General features: G+C 54.1%; 1 protein-coding gene across 2 annotated transcripts in view; it reads left to right on the forward strand.

Moving 5' to 3' along the window:
- The first annotated feature begins 6,939 nt into the window (after nt 1-6,939).
- Nucleotides 6,940-14,046, forward strand: part of VANGL1 (VANGL planar cell polarity protein 1) — a 50,597-nt gene continuing 43,490 nt past the window's right edge. Inside the window, exon 1 of one of the 2 annotated variants that reach the window (XM_053915107.1) lies at nt 6,940-7,087. The gene's annotated coding sequence lies outside the window, so the exon portion shown is untranslated. Of the gene's footprint in view, nt 7,088-7,111; nt 7,284-14,046 lie in introns of those variants that run through there. The other variant, XM_024570441.4, reaches the window with a different exon arrangement.

Genomic DNA, 14,046 nt, shown 5'->3' on the forward strand with positions numbered 1-14,046 from the left:
ACACAAATAACATTGTAAAGGAATTGTTTTTAAGGGAAAAGTAGAAAGAAAAGTAGTGGAGGATGGGGTGGGCAAGGATCCTTCATCAGAGAAGGAAAGAGGGAATAAAGAAGCAGCGACAAGAGTGAGCTCCCCCTGGGGGACAGCGAGGCCCCAGCGGCTGGGGAGGGCCCGTCTGGGAGCCAGAAGGCCCAGTTCGGCCTCTGTCTGCTGACCTTGGGGAAGTCACTCGACCTATTTGGGGTTTTTATAAAACACCTACTTCATAGCGTTACCAAGAAAATACTATGAAATAAGATCATACATTTTTTTAAATGGCTTTTGTGATGCTGGACACATAATCAAGAGCGCAGCAAGTGTTCATTCCTTTTCTCTGCCTGGTCTGTTGCGGTTCACGAATCAGCAAAGGTTCAATGGGCATTCTGTTCTAAAATGCAGGTTTTCGTCTTGTTCAGGTATAGTAAGACCAACAGGTAGGAGGCGCTCGCCACGGAAAAGAAAGCTCGCTCCCAAGAGGAGGGGCTGTGACGTGTCATGGGGTAGGGGGTGGCCACAGGGGAGCGCTGGGGTCGGTCAGGAGGCAGAGAGAGTGGGAGGAAAACCTGGACCTGCTACTGCTGTTCCTTGTGAAAAGGAACAGGCAAGGCGGGGTAGGCTGGCTTAGGACCGGAGAGCGAGAATGATTTGGGCAGGTTCCGGGGTGTGGGGCTGTCTCTACTTGTCAGGTACCTGGCTGTGGGGTGACTAGGGCAGCCGAGGGGTGGCCCGGTATGTCTGAGTCTGATCAAGGAGGCGAGTGGGGCTCTGGCTGGGTTGCTCTGCGTGGGAGGAGCACACTCACAGGCGAGGCTTACCGTCTCTAGGCCCCAGAGGTCAAGGCGTCAGAAGGACCGAACATAAAAGGGCATGACTAATACAACCCTGATCACCAGGTTGGATGGGTGGATGGTGTGGTCCTACTACACCCAGACCTGCCCCTTTCTCACCACCTTCTGAGAGCCCACGGAGCCCGCTGTGGGTGGGGGTGGGAGTGGGGTGCGGGGTGGAGATAGGCCCCTTCTGTGCCTGTGTCTGCTCCACACAGGGACGAGTCGGAGCCAGGCCCCCAGTGCCAGAGGCTGGTTCACCCGCAGGACACTATGCCACCTGCTGTTAGTCCAAGTAATTAGCTTAACGAGGGATGTGGGGTGTTATTCAAGTGTTTCTCATAAATAGATAATGAATTACTGATGATGGCTCCGCTGATTAAAAACAACATTAAAGAAACTTCCGGGCCCCATAAGATATGATTAACTGGCCCAGTGCTGCCCACGATCAGCCGTGAGTGTGACCTTGGCACCGGCCAGGTGAGGAGAATCTGCTTGGGAACACCCAGAGGCCCCGGGCCGTGCACACTGACTGGCGTCTTCATCGGGCTCCCTGCCGCAGCTCGGATCCTTTTCTCTGATAACCGGGCTGCCGAAGTGCAGGGTTGACTGGAGGCTTGGGAGGACCCTGCTTCTGCCATCTGAGCTCTCCCTGGCCCCCTTCCAGCCCCCAAGTCAATGATAGCCTGGGAGTGGGCCGCCCGCCCAGACCTGCAGAGCCACGTGGGACCCCAGGGCCTGGCCCCGCTGTGGAGTTGGTGCACCTGGTCACCGGCCATGACTGCTTCTTAAGGTCCCCATGGGCCTGGTGGCCTCGCACAGAGTACATTTGCTTTGGTCCACGGAGTATACTCCCAAGCCTATCAAAGCATTTAATAGAAAATTCCACCATTTCAACTGCTTTTTCCAGTTTTCACTTGACATCTGACCCTCACCCAAACCTCAACTCATTGAAGATAATTCTCAGACATGGAAGAGACTTTGGGAAGAATGGTCTGGGGTCCCACAAAGGCCCCTAGGGGCTGTAAACCCATTCAAGTTGTTTGGGAAAAAATTGGGAATATTCACTTTTTAAAATCTTTACTGGAGAATATGTTTACTGATTTTAGAGAGAAAGGAAGGGAGATAGAAATTGAGAGAGAGAGATGCAAGAGAGGAACATAGATCGGTTCCCTCCTGCACATGGGTTCGGGGATCGAACCCACAACCCAGGTATGTGCCCTGACTGGGGGTCGAACCCCAGCCCTTTCGTGCATGGGACCACACTCCAGTCAGTGAGCATTTTCCTGTGGTCTCCATCCCAGCGACAGCCACCCCGAGAGGCCATCACACCCACCTCCTCTCTCTGGTCTGGCTTCATCTCCAGGCTTTCTGTTGGAGCGTCTGCCCTTCTCCTTCGTGGAGAACACTGAGATGCCCTTGGCCTCCCGCACCCACCCCGTCTGCTCACCGTCTCTACCATGCTTGTCCTTCCATCTGTCCCTTGGGTCTTAAATTTTGAAATTTAAAATTTCTTCTCCCTGGTCTATAAACAGGCTCAAGCCCATGTTGAAATAAGAGTAGTGATGCCAGTGTCGCCGCCTCCCGTCCCTGTCCTGTCTCTCTGCTTCGCACAGTCTGCCTTCTCCACCCAACTCTCGCTCTCCTGTCTCCTGCGTGGTCAACGACCCGTGTCTCCCGAAACAATAGTGTCAGCAGCCTAAAGCAGCCTGGCTTGTAGACTCGGGGTGGCGGTCTGGGGCCGGCCAATCTGGGCTCGAAGCCGGGGCCGCCGGGTAGCAGCTGTGTGATCGATCGCCTGTCTGTGCCGGGACTTCCTCCTCGGTAAAATGTGGGTGGTCTGATACGTGCAGCCCGGGTTGTGGAGAGGAATGAGGAAGACCTGTAGGATACTCACCACGGTGCCTGGCATGTCATAAATGCTCGATGAGTGTGACCCGTTATGGTTTGCCCCTGCACATCCCAAAGGTACATATGCTCGACATGCTATAACCAAACTCACCTTTTGTCCTCGAACTTCCTCGTCCTCCTGGTTCCCCACTTGTAATGGAGATCTGCCCATGGCTGCTCAGTCTCAGGTAACGCAAGCCCATTCATCAGCTGAGGCTCCGTCTGCCTCACCAGCCTCCTGCTTGGTCTCCACGCCTCACCCTTTGCTCACGAAGCCACTCCGCACACCACAGGGGCTCATCTTATCTGGATAAAAGTTCTTCAGTGGCTCCCTATTGCCCACCAGAAAAAGCCAGACGCCTCAGCTCACCAGATAAGGCCCTCTGAGCTCTGGCATCTGCCCCTCTCTGCCAGGCGCTGCCCACCTGCCCCACCCACCCCACCTACCCCAGTCCTGCTTCCACCCTTGCGCTGTCCCTGGGCCAAACTGGCAGCAGTGCCCTGAGAAGCCATGCTGCTTCACCCCCACCCCCCACCCCCGCCTTCCTGTCCTTCTCCGGAGACACCAATGGCGTGAAGCGCCTCAGGCCTCCAGACCTGCCGTCCCTCCCTGGGCCTCCCCCCAGCCCCAGTCTCCGCCAGCTCAGCACCACGCACTGCAATCAGGTACGGCTCCCTGCACATCCTCCGTCACACTTCTGTACTGTTGCCCAGGATGTTCCCTCCCTCTCTATCTGCCAAATACTCATCCTTCACGTTCTGCTCACAAGGTCACGGCCAGGGGAAGCAACGCCGAGTCTGCAGCTTGAGCTGGCCCTTCTCCCTTTGCTCCACAGCGCTCCCAGCCTGCTTCTGGTCTGTCACACCTGGCCAGTGTCAGATTGCAGGCTTTGTTTAACTAACAGTCTCACCCAGCAGGCTGAGCTGCTGGGGGGGGGGGCACACCCCGCCCCCACCCTGTCTCCAGTCCGGCTCATTTTCTCTTAGCGTGTTCCCCCTGACACACCACAGGTGTTATCTGCTTGTCCCTCTCTCCCCATTAGAATGTCAATTCTAGGCACGCAGAGCAAGGTCTGTTTCAATGCATCCCCAGAGCCTAGAATAGAGGCTGGTATGTAGTAAGTGCTCAGTAAACATTTGTTGAATAAATGTTTGAATGACTGGTCAATGTTACATTATCCAGCTGTGTATCCCTGGAAGTTAATACACTGCCTGACTTGTATGAGGTATGAAGTATATGTTTTTGAATAAATGAATGGATGGATGAATACTTTACCAAATTGCTGCCTGTTTTAAAAAGTTCAAACACTAGTGTTGAATTCCAAGTTCTCTACTAATCGGCCACTCGAGTTTGAATCCTCTGTGCCTCAGCATAAGCCCTCGTCGGGAGCCCAACTGTGCTGCTCACTGCCCTTGACTGTGTCCTCGCCACACCCCTGCACGCACTCCAAACCGAAATGCTGTTCACCTGTTTCTCCAACTCATGTTCACGAAGCCCCTGGGATGAGCCAGTCTCTGTTGTACCCACTGTCCTTCACGAACGCCTGCCCACGCCTCTGTCCTCCAGGTGAGGACAGGTCGGCCCTGGCCATCCAGGGCCATGCGACTCTCCCCTTGGGCACTAAAAACCCACGTTTTAATACCCCATCACTGGAATTATTAACCTATAAGAAGAGATTACACATATGTACATTTTACAGGAAATGGCCCTTTAAAGAATCAGAACTTTTTTAACACTTCAAATGTTTGGGACGAAAAATTTTCTAATATTTTTTCACAATTCCCCTGTCTTTTTAAATGGAGTACTGTACACAGACCAGCCACCTAACCTGTATAACTCAAGGCCACTATGGACACCGTTATTCTGTGACGTCCCAGTGTGCCAGGAGGAGTCCCTGGTGAAGGGACAGGGTGAGTTCTGGGCAAAATGACCTTCACGGTGACCCCTCTGCAGTGCCGGGGTCTGCGAACTCGCCTCCTGCTTGCTCAGTGCATTTTTCACCTAGAGTGGGCGTAGGAATCAGATGACGAAGCTTATTGGAAATGCGTGTAAATTGAGTATAAGCGGTATCTAAGTGAGGGTATGACATATCCTTATTTTATACAATCTATTTGTTATCAGGGGCCTTTCTCACTTAACTCCTGTTTTCCTTGAGGCTGGGGAGATGACTTTAAAAGCGTGCCTTTAGCGCACTTGTCATTTTATGTGTCCTCTTCTGTCATCCATATTCCATGGCTCTCCAGTTAGGTTGCTCCTTGGTTAGATTAGTAACATCCTAAGAACCAGTGATATTTTAGTCGTTCATCCATTTGCTAAGTATGTTCTAAAGCAACTTCGATGTAGAAACAGTACCACGGGGGTGGGGGTGGAGAGGTGTTTTCTGGTTGGGAGAACTGGAAAGGGCCTTGGGTGAGAGATGGCCTTTGAGTTGGACCCGGGAAGACAGGGAGGATTTCAGTGGGTAGTGTTCTGGGGTGTGCATGAACCTGTGGCAAGTGTGGTCATGCTGTAGCCTTGAGAACACCCCCTGGGGGGTACCCCCCTTCCTTGGTGAGTTTGGAAAAAATGGGTAAGTGAGACAAATAAATGTTACCTTTATTACTGGTTAAGGTTACAAGCTGGAGAACCTGACTTTGGGAAAGAGCTGAATGGGGCTGGCCCGCGTTCTGACAGATAAGGGGTCTAGGCAGGCCTCCAGGTGGGACAGACCACCGTTCAGCCCTGGGAAATTTGCCAACTCTTACCTTTCCGACTTGAATACTTGAGATTGTCAGATAAAAACGAACAGTAGATGGCATTTAAAGGTGAATGTATATCTTAAAATTGAGTTTATTTTACACTACCCTTCTTTCCCACACAAGCACCGCATGGGAAGGCAGCTAGAGCTACTGAAGTAAGAATCACTTTCTGCGAAAATTCAGCGAGATCTGCAGATCACGGGGGGCTGTTCAGACGCATCGTAACTAGAATTGGAAATCCCTGGCTTCCTGGAACTTTGAAGGGTCTACATTTAAAGATGAAAGAGACACGTTTTTATAAATCTCTGCCGTGAAGCCTGGTGGCGGGCTGGTGGGGGGCGGGGGGCGCGCTGTGAAGACAGCACATTGAACAAACGATGAACTCTGAAGAACTGCATATACCAGGACCAAGGTGGGGAGAGATGGTGAGGGGAGAGTGAGGGCTTTGGGGGCCCAAAGTGTCCTAACCAAGGCTAGTTCAGGGTGGGCGTGTGTTTCTCCCTCCCTCCTGTCCAGCGTTTATTGGATGCTGCTTCCACTCACAGCTGTGTCCTGTAAGCAGCTTGGGGGTCCAGCCAGATTGCAGACTCTCCACAGGGACCCCCAGCCCTACCCACACTCAACGACTGAGGAAGAAGAGTGCAAATATTCGTACAAATAGCTGCCTATGGGGCACCAGCCACTCTCCATAACCCTTGTACAGTCGGCGTGAGACCCTCTCTGTTCTCACACTGGGAAGCAGAGGCTCAGAGACAGAGGCAGACCTGGGGGAGCCGGGGTGGGAACCTGGCAGCCAGCCTTCAGAGGTGTGCTCTTCCAGCAGTTTCTAGGAGGTGGGTTGGGGGGCAGTGGCTGCTCTGTTAGCGCAGGAGGGAGGGGTTGGCTGTGGGGGCCACAGGGGGCCTGAGTGTGCGTGGTTGTTTGTGGGGCCATTTCCTGGCTGCATGTGAGTTTAAGTGAGTGTGTACACTGCTGGGGGTGTGGATGTGGGTGCAGATGGATTTTGCTGGTAAGTTCTTTGAAATTGTGGGGGCGGGGCAGGGAGGGGTTAGTCCCTGGACTGTGTGAATATGTGTGTTCAGGATCCCATGATCCATGAGGGCAAACGGGCTTGGGTTTTGTGCACAGCTGCGAGTATGTGCATGTGTGTGAGCTTGAGGGTGCAAGTATGTTGGGGTGCGGGTGGGGTCAATTCCTGGCCATGTGTTTAAGATGTGTGGATGTAGGGTGGGGATCAGTCTCTGGGGTCTGTGTGCGTGTGTGCGAGTGTGAGCGTGCGCGCGTGAGTGCGTCCCGCAGCGTGGAGTGCCCCGAGGTGGGGGGAGACGCCGCTGGGCCCCGCCCCCCGCGGCAGGTGGGCCGGGCCGGTGGCCGGGCCGGCCGCGCTCGCTGCTCTTGGCTAGCGGCCGCGCCGGGCTCGCAGGGCTGGGCTCGGGCTGCGGGGCGGCGCCGGGACAGGAAGCGGAAAGCGGCAGTGCAGCGGCGGCGGCGGCGGCGGGGCTCTGCCTCTACAGGAGCCCAGCGCAGGCCGCAGAGCCGGGGCCGCTGCGAGCCGAGACCGCAGCCGCGGAGCCCGCACGGCCGGCGCCGAGGTGAGTCCGGCGAGAGGCCGGCCGCGGCGGCGAGCGCGGGGCGCAGACCTCGGGCGGGGAGACGCCCCCAGCGCGGATCCCACACCCCCGCCGCAGGACTCAGGCTCCGGTTCACCGCTCTCTTCCTGCCTCCCCTCCTACGGACCGCACCCCGTGTGTGCTTCCCGGGATCCCACTCCTCTCCCACCCCCGCGAGGTGCGCCCCTCCTGCCCCTGTTCCGCGCTCCCCGCTGCACCCCACTTTCTCGGGTCCCGGCATTCCTTTCTTGCGCCTCGGACACCCCTTCTCCCTGGCTGCACTTTGGGGTGCGCCCTGGAGGTGCGCGTTCCGGCGGCCGGTAGGGAGTGGCTGAGCGTTCCTGGAGGCACCGGGCGGCTGCTTCGGCCGTGCGGGCCGGGGGGCTGGGCGCTCCGCCGCGGGGCTCGACCCGGTAACCGCCAGCGCGTGGGGGCCGCCCGGCCCAGGGCCAGAAAGCGGCACAGAGCTGGCTTGTGTTCACACCTCGCTTCCAAAATTGAGCCGGCCCCGGAGCCGGGGGCGGGCGGGAGGGTGGGGGAGAGTCCGGTGGCGCATCGCAGAGCGCAACAGGCAGGTAGGAGTTTACTTTCAAAAACGCCGGGGTGGAGCAGAAAGCGGCGAGCAAATCTCTGCCCGAGGGGTCCCGGTTGGAGGAAATCTCCCCGCACCCGGGCAGCTTCGCCAGGGGCAGGACCTCTTTTCCAACTGCAGTCTTTGAACTGCCCCAAGCAACGCGCCCAGAGGAGTGTGAAGCTTTATAAAAATTTAAACGCGTCGGTGGTGGAGTCAGGAGTGGGGCGGAGCCGCGGCCTGGCGGCCGGAGATGAGCTTGGAGTGAGACTTGGAGCCCAGAATTCTCTTGCTCAAGCTTTCACATCTTTAAAGCAGGTATCCAGCCCGCGCAGCGAAGGTGTTGTGAGCACTTTCAGCTGCTTGTTAAGAGTTGCTAGAGCGCTTTATTATGGTGATAGTGTGGCTGGCACTTGCATTTTGTTAATCTTTGTATTTTTCCGGGCTGTGGTTGGAAATGAATGTATTTTTAGACACTTATTCCAAAAGCTAGCAAGCTGTAAAGAATCTGGCATTTTCGGTGGTGTGTTTAGAAATTTTACGTGGTTGTTGGGAATATTATAACTTGTGTCGCCCATCAACAGTGCTAATTAGCATTCTCCTTCCTGGGGGTGGTTTGTTTGATGATACAGCTCCTGGGCTCTTTAAGTGAGATCGCAGAAACTGTCTGTCTGCATCCAGGGAGATGTAATTAGTCATTTTATGTAACCACTCATTAGAGTTTTTAGAGTTGGATTAAATCAATGTGATCTTGTTGGGGCTTTGATTTGTGGGAGAAATCTGTTTTATTTTACAGTTCAAAGAAATAACACTTTTCACCTATCTGTGAGCATTTAGCATTTCTCCAAACGCTGGTGGTGTCTAAGCATAATTAGTAAAACACCGAGTGTGAAATTCTTACCGTCACAGTGTTGGCTGTGTGACTTGGTTGCAGTTCAGTCTGCAAGTAAAATGTGACGAGAAATCTGAGAATGGCCTATTTGTAAGGACCGCCTGCCCCGCAGAATCTTTTTACTGTTACGAATGGGAGCGACTGGAGGAAACCGTGAAGGGGTTTCCTTCCCAAGCAACAGTTCCACGGCAACCCTGCTCTTTTGAAGAATAAACAGGCTCTGAGTGAGGAAGGTTTTATGATGGTTGCCCCCCCCCCCTTCTTTGCGTAAATGAAACAGTTCTGGTAATTGCTACAGTGCTATTGAATACCGCATCTCTGAGCACGGGTTCTAGAGTTAGACTCTCAGAGCTCAAGCCCCTAGCTCCAGCACTTCCCAGGTGGGCAGCTTGGTACCCTTAACTGTAACACGAAGTTAACATTTTACCTCCCTTATACGGTTTGGTCTGATAATTAAGTGAGATATTAAATGCAAATGACTTACAACAGCCCCTCACACATCCTCTATCTGTTGCGTGAACTAGCCGTGGTTATGGGACTAGCTGGGTGTGGGCGAGTGATTTGGGCATGGCGCTACGCTCTTTTCCAGAAGGTGGGCGAGACTGGATCAGGGGGTCTTGGGGCCGGACCATATTTCTCCTAGGGGCTTTGGTCTGGCCTGAAGCGTGACGAGAAGGTGCGTGTGTGTCCTGCTGCCTTGTCCCCACTGTCCTTCTGAATCCCGCTTACTGGACAGTAGTCACAGGACCCAGCACTGTGGGATTTCCCCGAGGAGGTGATCCCCTTGAAATCTGTGTTGCCGAAGCTTAGATGTCTAGCAGGGGGCAAAGAGGTTACTTGAAAACAAATGCACAGCATAGAACCCCAGACATGGTAACTATTTGCAAGTCCTTAGAAATCTACACTGAGCTGCGGGGTGTTTTAGAGGTAATTAATGACTCGGGCCAAGAGCAGTTATTCTGGGAAGGTGAGCTGAAATCATTGGCAGGACAGGTAAAATGAGGTTGGTGTTTGCTTGTTAAGAGCGGCCCAGAATCGTTCATTTACAAGAGCTCTGTTGTAATGAAAGAATCGTGGAAGTTGTCATAAATGCCACAACTGCTGACCCCCACATCGGTGGCCTGGATGGTGACTTATGTATGGTTCAGAGACCACAAGTTCAGCGACATGTTTTGCAGACCTTGCTGTCACCCTCCACACCCTCCCTTCTAGCCCCGCGGTCCTCCCAGGAAACCCAGGAAAACACACACAGTCTCCTCTGATCTCTGTGATTCTCACTCCCAACCTGGGGACCGGAAAGGGGGGCCTGCAAGGCACAGGTGGAAATCACTAAATTACTTAGCTACGGTTAATGGTCTTCATGAAAGATAGACTATGATAGACCCCCCAAGAGTATGTAAGTTCAATGAAAATGATACCTAAGTCATATGCCATACAAAGGTATTCTAACTGAATTTCACTTTGCCGAATAATAACAATACCCTGACAGTCGTGAGTGCTCACCATATGCGAGGCACTATTCTAAGTGATTATGAATTATCTCACTGGACAGCCCCCTCACTGAGGCCATACGGTAAGTACTATATGTGACTGTGTTGTTATAGTTAGGGAAACAGGCACAGAAAGGTTGAGTAGCTTGATTTAAGTCGCACAGCTGATAAGTACCGGAGCCAGGATTTGAACAGGGGCAGTCTGACCCCATTGCTTCTCTTCTGTAGATGTGAAGTTGACTCCAAGCCAAATGATTTAAACTCTCATGTTCCCCTCGAATGCCATACAATTAAACACAGGTATCTTGAGGATGTTGGCCTTTAAACATAATATCAATAATAATGAATAGAGTCAACCCTTTAGCATTTTATTTACAACATGATAAAAAATAAATATTTGAAGTAATGTGCACAGAATATAGAAGCCCAGATGCGCCGGAACCTCTTTCCCTTCAACAGCACCCATTGTGGAAGGCGGGGAATGGGGGCGGTGGCTGTTCAAGTTCAGTGCGAGTCTCTGCACCCCTGGCGAGGGAGCTTGCTGCCCTCCAAACTAGACTTCCCGTAATTACTTAATAAGTTCCGGGCAGAGCTGTTGCTGTTTTTATAATTTCCTTTTCATAAAGGCTCGCTTCTGTTTACCACTGTCATCACCATGACACATTATTTCCCTCCTGTGGTTTTCGGAGCGCGGTGTTCCCCATGTAAGTAGTAGGTATATTCTGTGTGCATGAACATGGCTTTGGGAGGAGATTCTCTTCAAGGCCACCGATCTTCACTTTGCTTTAAGTAAAGGGAGGGGATGGCGGATCTCCCTGCCATTTTCGCCTGACAATGCCAGAATTTAAGATCCTGCCACTCAGACGTGCCCTGGGCACCATCTCAGCGCCGCCCTCCTGGCCGTGGTGAGGAGCCGCACTCCGTGCTGTGGCTGCCTGTCGCAGTGCCTGCAGCGCCTGCGGGAGAACCTCCCACAGCGGGGAAGGGGTGCGGCTGGTCAGGGCGCCTCTGAAGAGTGAGGTGTGGGGGCGGCAGGGCAGCACCACTCCTGGTGCTTCCGTCCTCACTGCTGCATCTAACGCCTGCACCTTTTCCTCTTCTATGAAACTGTGCATTTAAACCGGACCGACTCCAAGGCGTCTTCCCCAGCTCACGTGGGGCCTGTGCATGGCCGTGAAACTCCGTGCAGCCCACACGGAGTGCCCAGCGGGGCCCAGGACCTGGAGATGTGGTAATGAGAAGGGTCGCTGCCCCTGCGGCGCTTACCATCTGCTCTGGAGCCGGACGGACGGGAGCTAATCACGCCAATAGAGAACCGGACGGCAGTCCCGGCCGCTGTGCTTGGGGTTTGGGCAGGGAAGCAACATCGTGCTGTGAGTTGAAAGATCACGCTGGGTGCCGGCGTGGTGTGGATCGGGTCAGGGGTTCCAGACTCCAGGCCCCTTCAGAACACCTGTATCTGCCTCCACCCCGTTGAGGCCAGTCCAGCAGCCTGTCGGGGAGTTTATCACCCCGGAGATCTGGTTCCTTTTGAGAACTTTATTATCTTCCTGATAAGGTGGCCCTCTGCCCCTGTCTGAGTTCCGCTAATTTCTTGTGCATACAAGGAAACTGTCTTGTAAATGTATCATTGGAGCGATAAGCTTCAGGATAGGCTTTTCTTTTAACTGCATCGTCCCTTCTTACTCAGGGTTTTGCTTCCCGCTGTCTCAGTTACCTGTGGTCAGTGGTCAACCACTCTCAGAAAATGCTAAATGGAAAATTCCAGACATAAGCCATTCACAGGTTTTCAGTTGCACGCCATTCTGAGCAGCATGATGAAATCTCGCTGGATCCCGCCTGAGAAGTGAATTACCCTATTGTCCAGTGCGTCCACGTTATAGATGCTGCCCACTGCTAGGCGGGTAGTGGCCGTGTGGGCTATCAGATTGGGGGGCGGCACTGCACTGCTCATGTCCAGTGCCGTCGTTTCCCTGCACAGCGTCTCCCGTGCCTCATTCCCCCTCATCGCACGGACACCGGGCCCTCACAGGTCCCAGGAAGGAGAAGGCCGAGCACAGCACGGGCAGGTATTTTGAGAGAGAGACCACATTCACACACTCTTGTTACAGTGCATTGTCATAATTGTTCTGTTTAATTACTCGTTATTGTTGTTAGTCTCTTACTGTGCATAATTTATAAATTAAACTTTCTTGTAAGTATATAGGTATCTCAAAAATCATAGTATGTATAGGGTGTGATACTATCTGCGGTTTCAGGCGTCCACTGGGGGTCTTGGAATGTGCCCCCCGTGGATGGGGGGGGGGCTACTGTAACTACTGTGCATCGAAGCCCGAAGCTTTTACATTGGCTTTTAAAATGAGTTCGCTCTGGGTTTTTGTCGCTTGGCTGCCTGCTGTTGCTTCTTAATCCCCACTCGGACCTCGGACAAGAGTTCACAGTGTGATGTAGGGGAAGGGGCCTGGGGTCTGCACAGACTGGATTCAATGAGGAAACCTGTAGGCTTGGTAATAGGTTAGCCCTGGAGAAAGTGGGTGGCTGAGAACCGGGGGAGTGAGGGGCGGGGGAGCAGCCTTGTGGACAGAGGGCACTTCGTGGCAGTGGGCCTCCTGGGAGGAGGGGGATAGCGAGCATTGAAGTGGCACCAGGGTGGAGCTATAGGACCCACTGGATGATTGCATCACCTGGCGGGGGAAATGGGAAAGAGTAGGCCAGGCCAGAGGAGGACAGGTGTGACGGTGGTTGGCGATGAGCCCGGGGCAGCAGAGGCCTCTGAGTGGGACCCGCGCACTGGGGACTCGGCCTTTTGGTGCTTGTTGGGTGCCTGTGTGTTCAGTGTCCTGGGGGCAAACAGTAGCTCTTGTCTCCGCACCTGGCATCAGGGTAAATCCATGGATGGAGTGCTGGGCGAGTTTGCGTCTTTGGGGGACACTTTCATGGGGAGATGGGAGGGCGTGTTGGGGGAATGGCATCGGTGCAGTACACTGGATGGTGACCTGTGCCGTGTGCGTTGTCATTGCTGTGTCCCCAGCCTTGCCAAAAGGGTCCCTAGATGCTTCTCACATAGGGCCGTGGATGAATGAATAGGTGGGACGAGATCTAGGGGATGGAGGACAGGTGTGACCTTTGGATTAGGCTCATGCCCATCACTGGCCAGCCAAGAGCTGTTTCAGTGGAGAGGATGGGGGGTTGGGGTGACGATGGAGAGGGGAGTGGCAGCGTACACAGACCCCGCCTTCGCTAAGTATAGGCCGGAGCTGTGGGAGGGAAACGGGACTAGGGCAGCTGGTAGGGTTAGGTAGAGCCTTTCCCAAAAGGAGCCCGTGATTTCCTTTGAGGGACATGCCTGGAGTTGCCTTAATGGATGGCCAGAATTTTTAATGAGGACAGAGAATGACGTCTGCTGGCAGAGGAGGAAGAGGATGGCACTTGCGTTACCAGGTGCCAGAGGCTTGACGTGGGGAGTCTGCATGTGGGGAGCAGCCTAGGAAGTGATCCTGTGAAATGGCCTCACTCATAGGGGGAGAAGCAGAGGCCCGGAGTGGGGACATCTGCCCCAGGGTGGCACCGCCAGGGGGCTGGGATAGGATCAGCCAGGTCCGCGGGAGGTGGGCCACCCGCCTCTGGGACCCCCAGCAACAGTTAGCCAGAGTTGGCTAGAAGTCGGGCTGGAGAGGGCGATTAGGAATGATGGGTTGGGGGGCAGAGAAGGTGTTGGGAGTCGTGGGTGGTGAATTCTGAATGTAGAAGAGGCAGTCAGGGTTCTGGGCGGAGCAGCCTGCGTTAGAACCTGCAGGTCAGCAGAGAGCGGGGCGCAGGGCCTTCAGGGAAAGGGGCTGGCTCAGGGCAGGCCTGCGGAGCTTGGCTCACCTCCCAGTGTAGTCTGCCAGGGACGCAGCCGCAAAGCCCTGGGCAGAAAGGAACGAATCTCAGGTGCCGGGAGCTCATTGAAGTTGCTGGTGGAAATGGTGGGGGGCAGAGGAGGGAG

This window comes from Desmodus rotundus, chromosome 12 (genome assembly GCF_022682495.2).
Source record: "Desmodus rotundus isolate HL8 chromosome 12, HLdesRot8A.1, whole genome shotgun sequence".
NCBI lineage: Eukaryota > Metazoa > Chordata > Mammalia > Chiroptera > Phyllostomidae > Desmodus > Desmodus rotundus.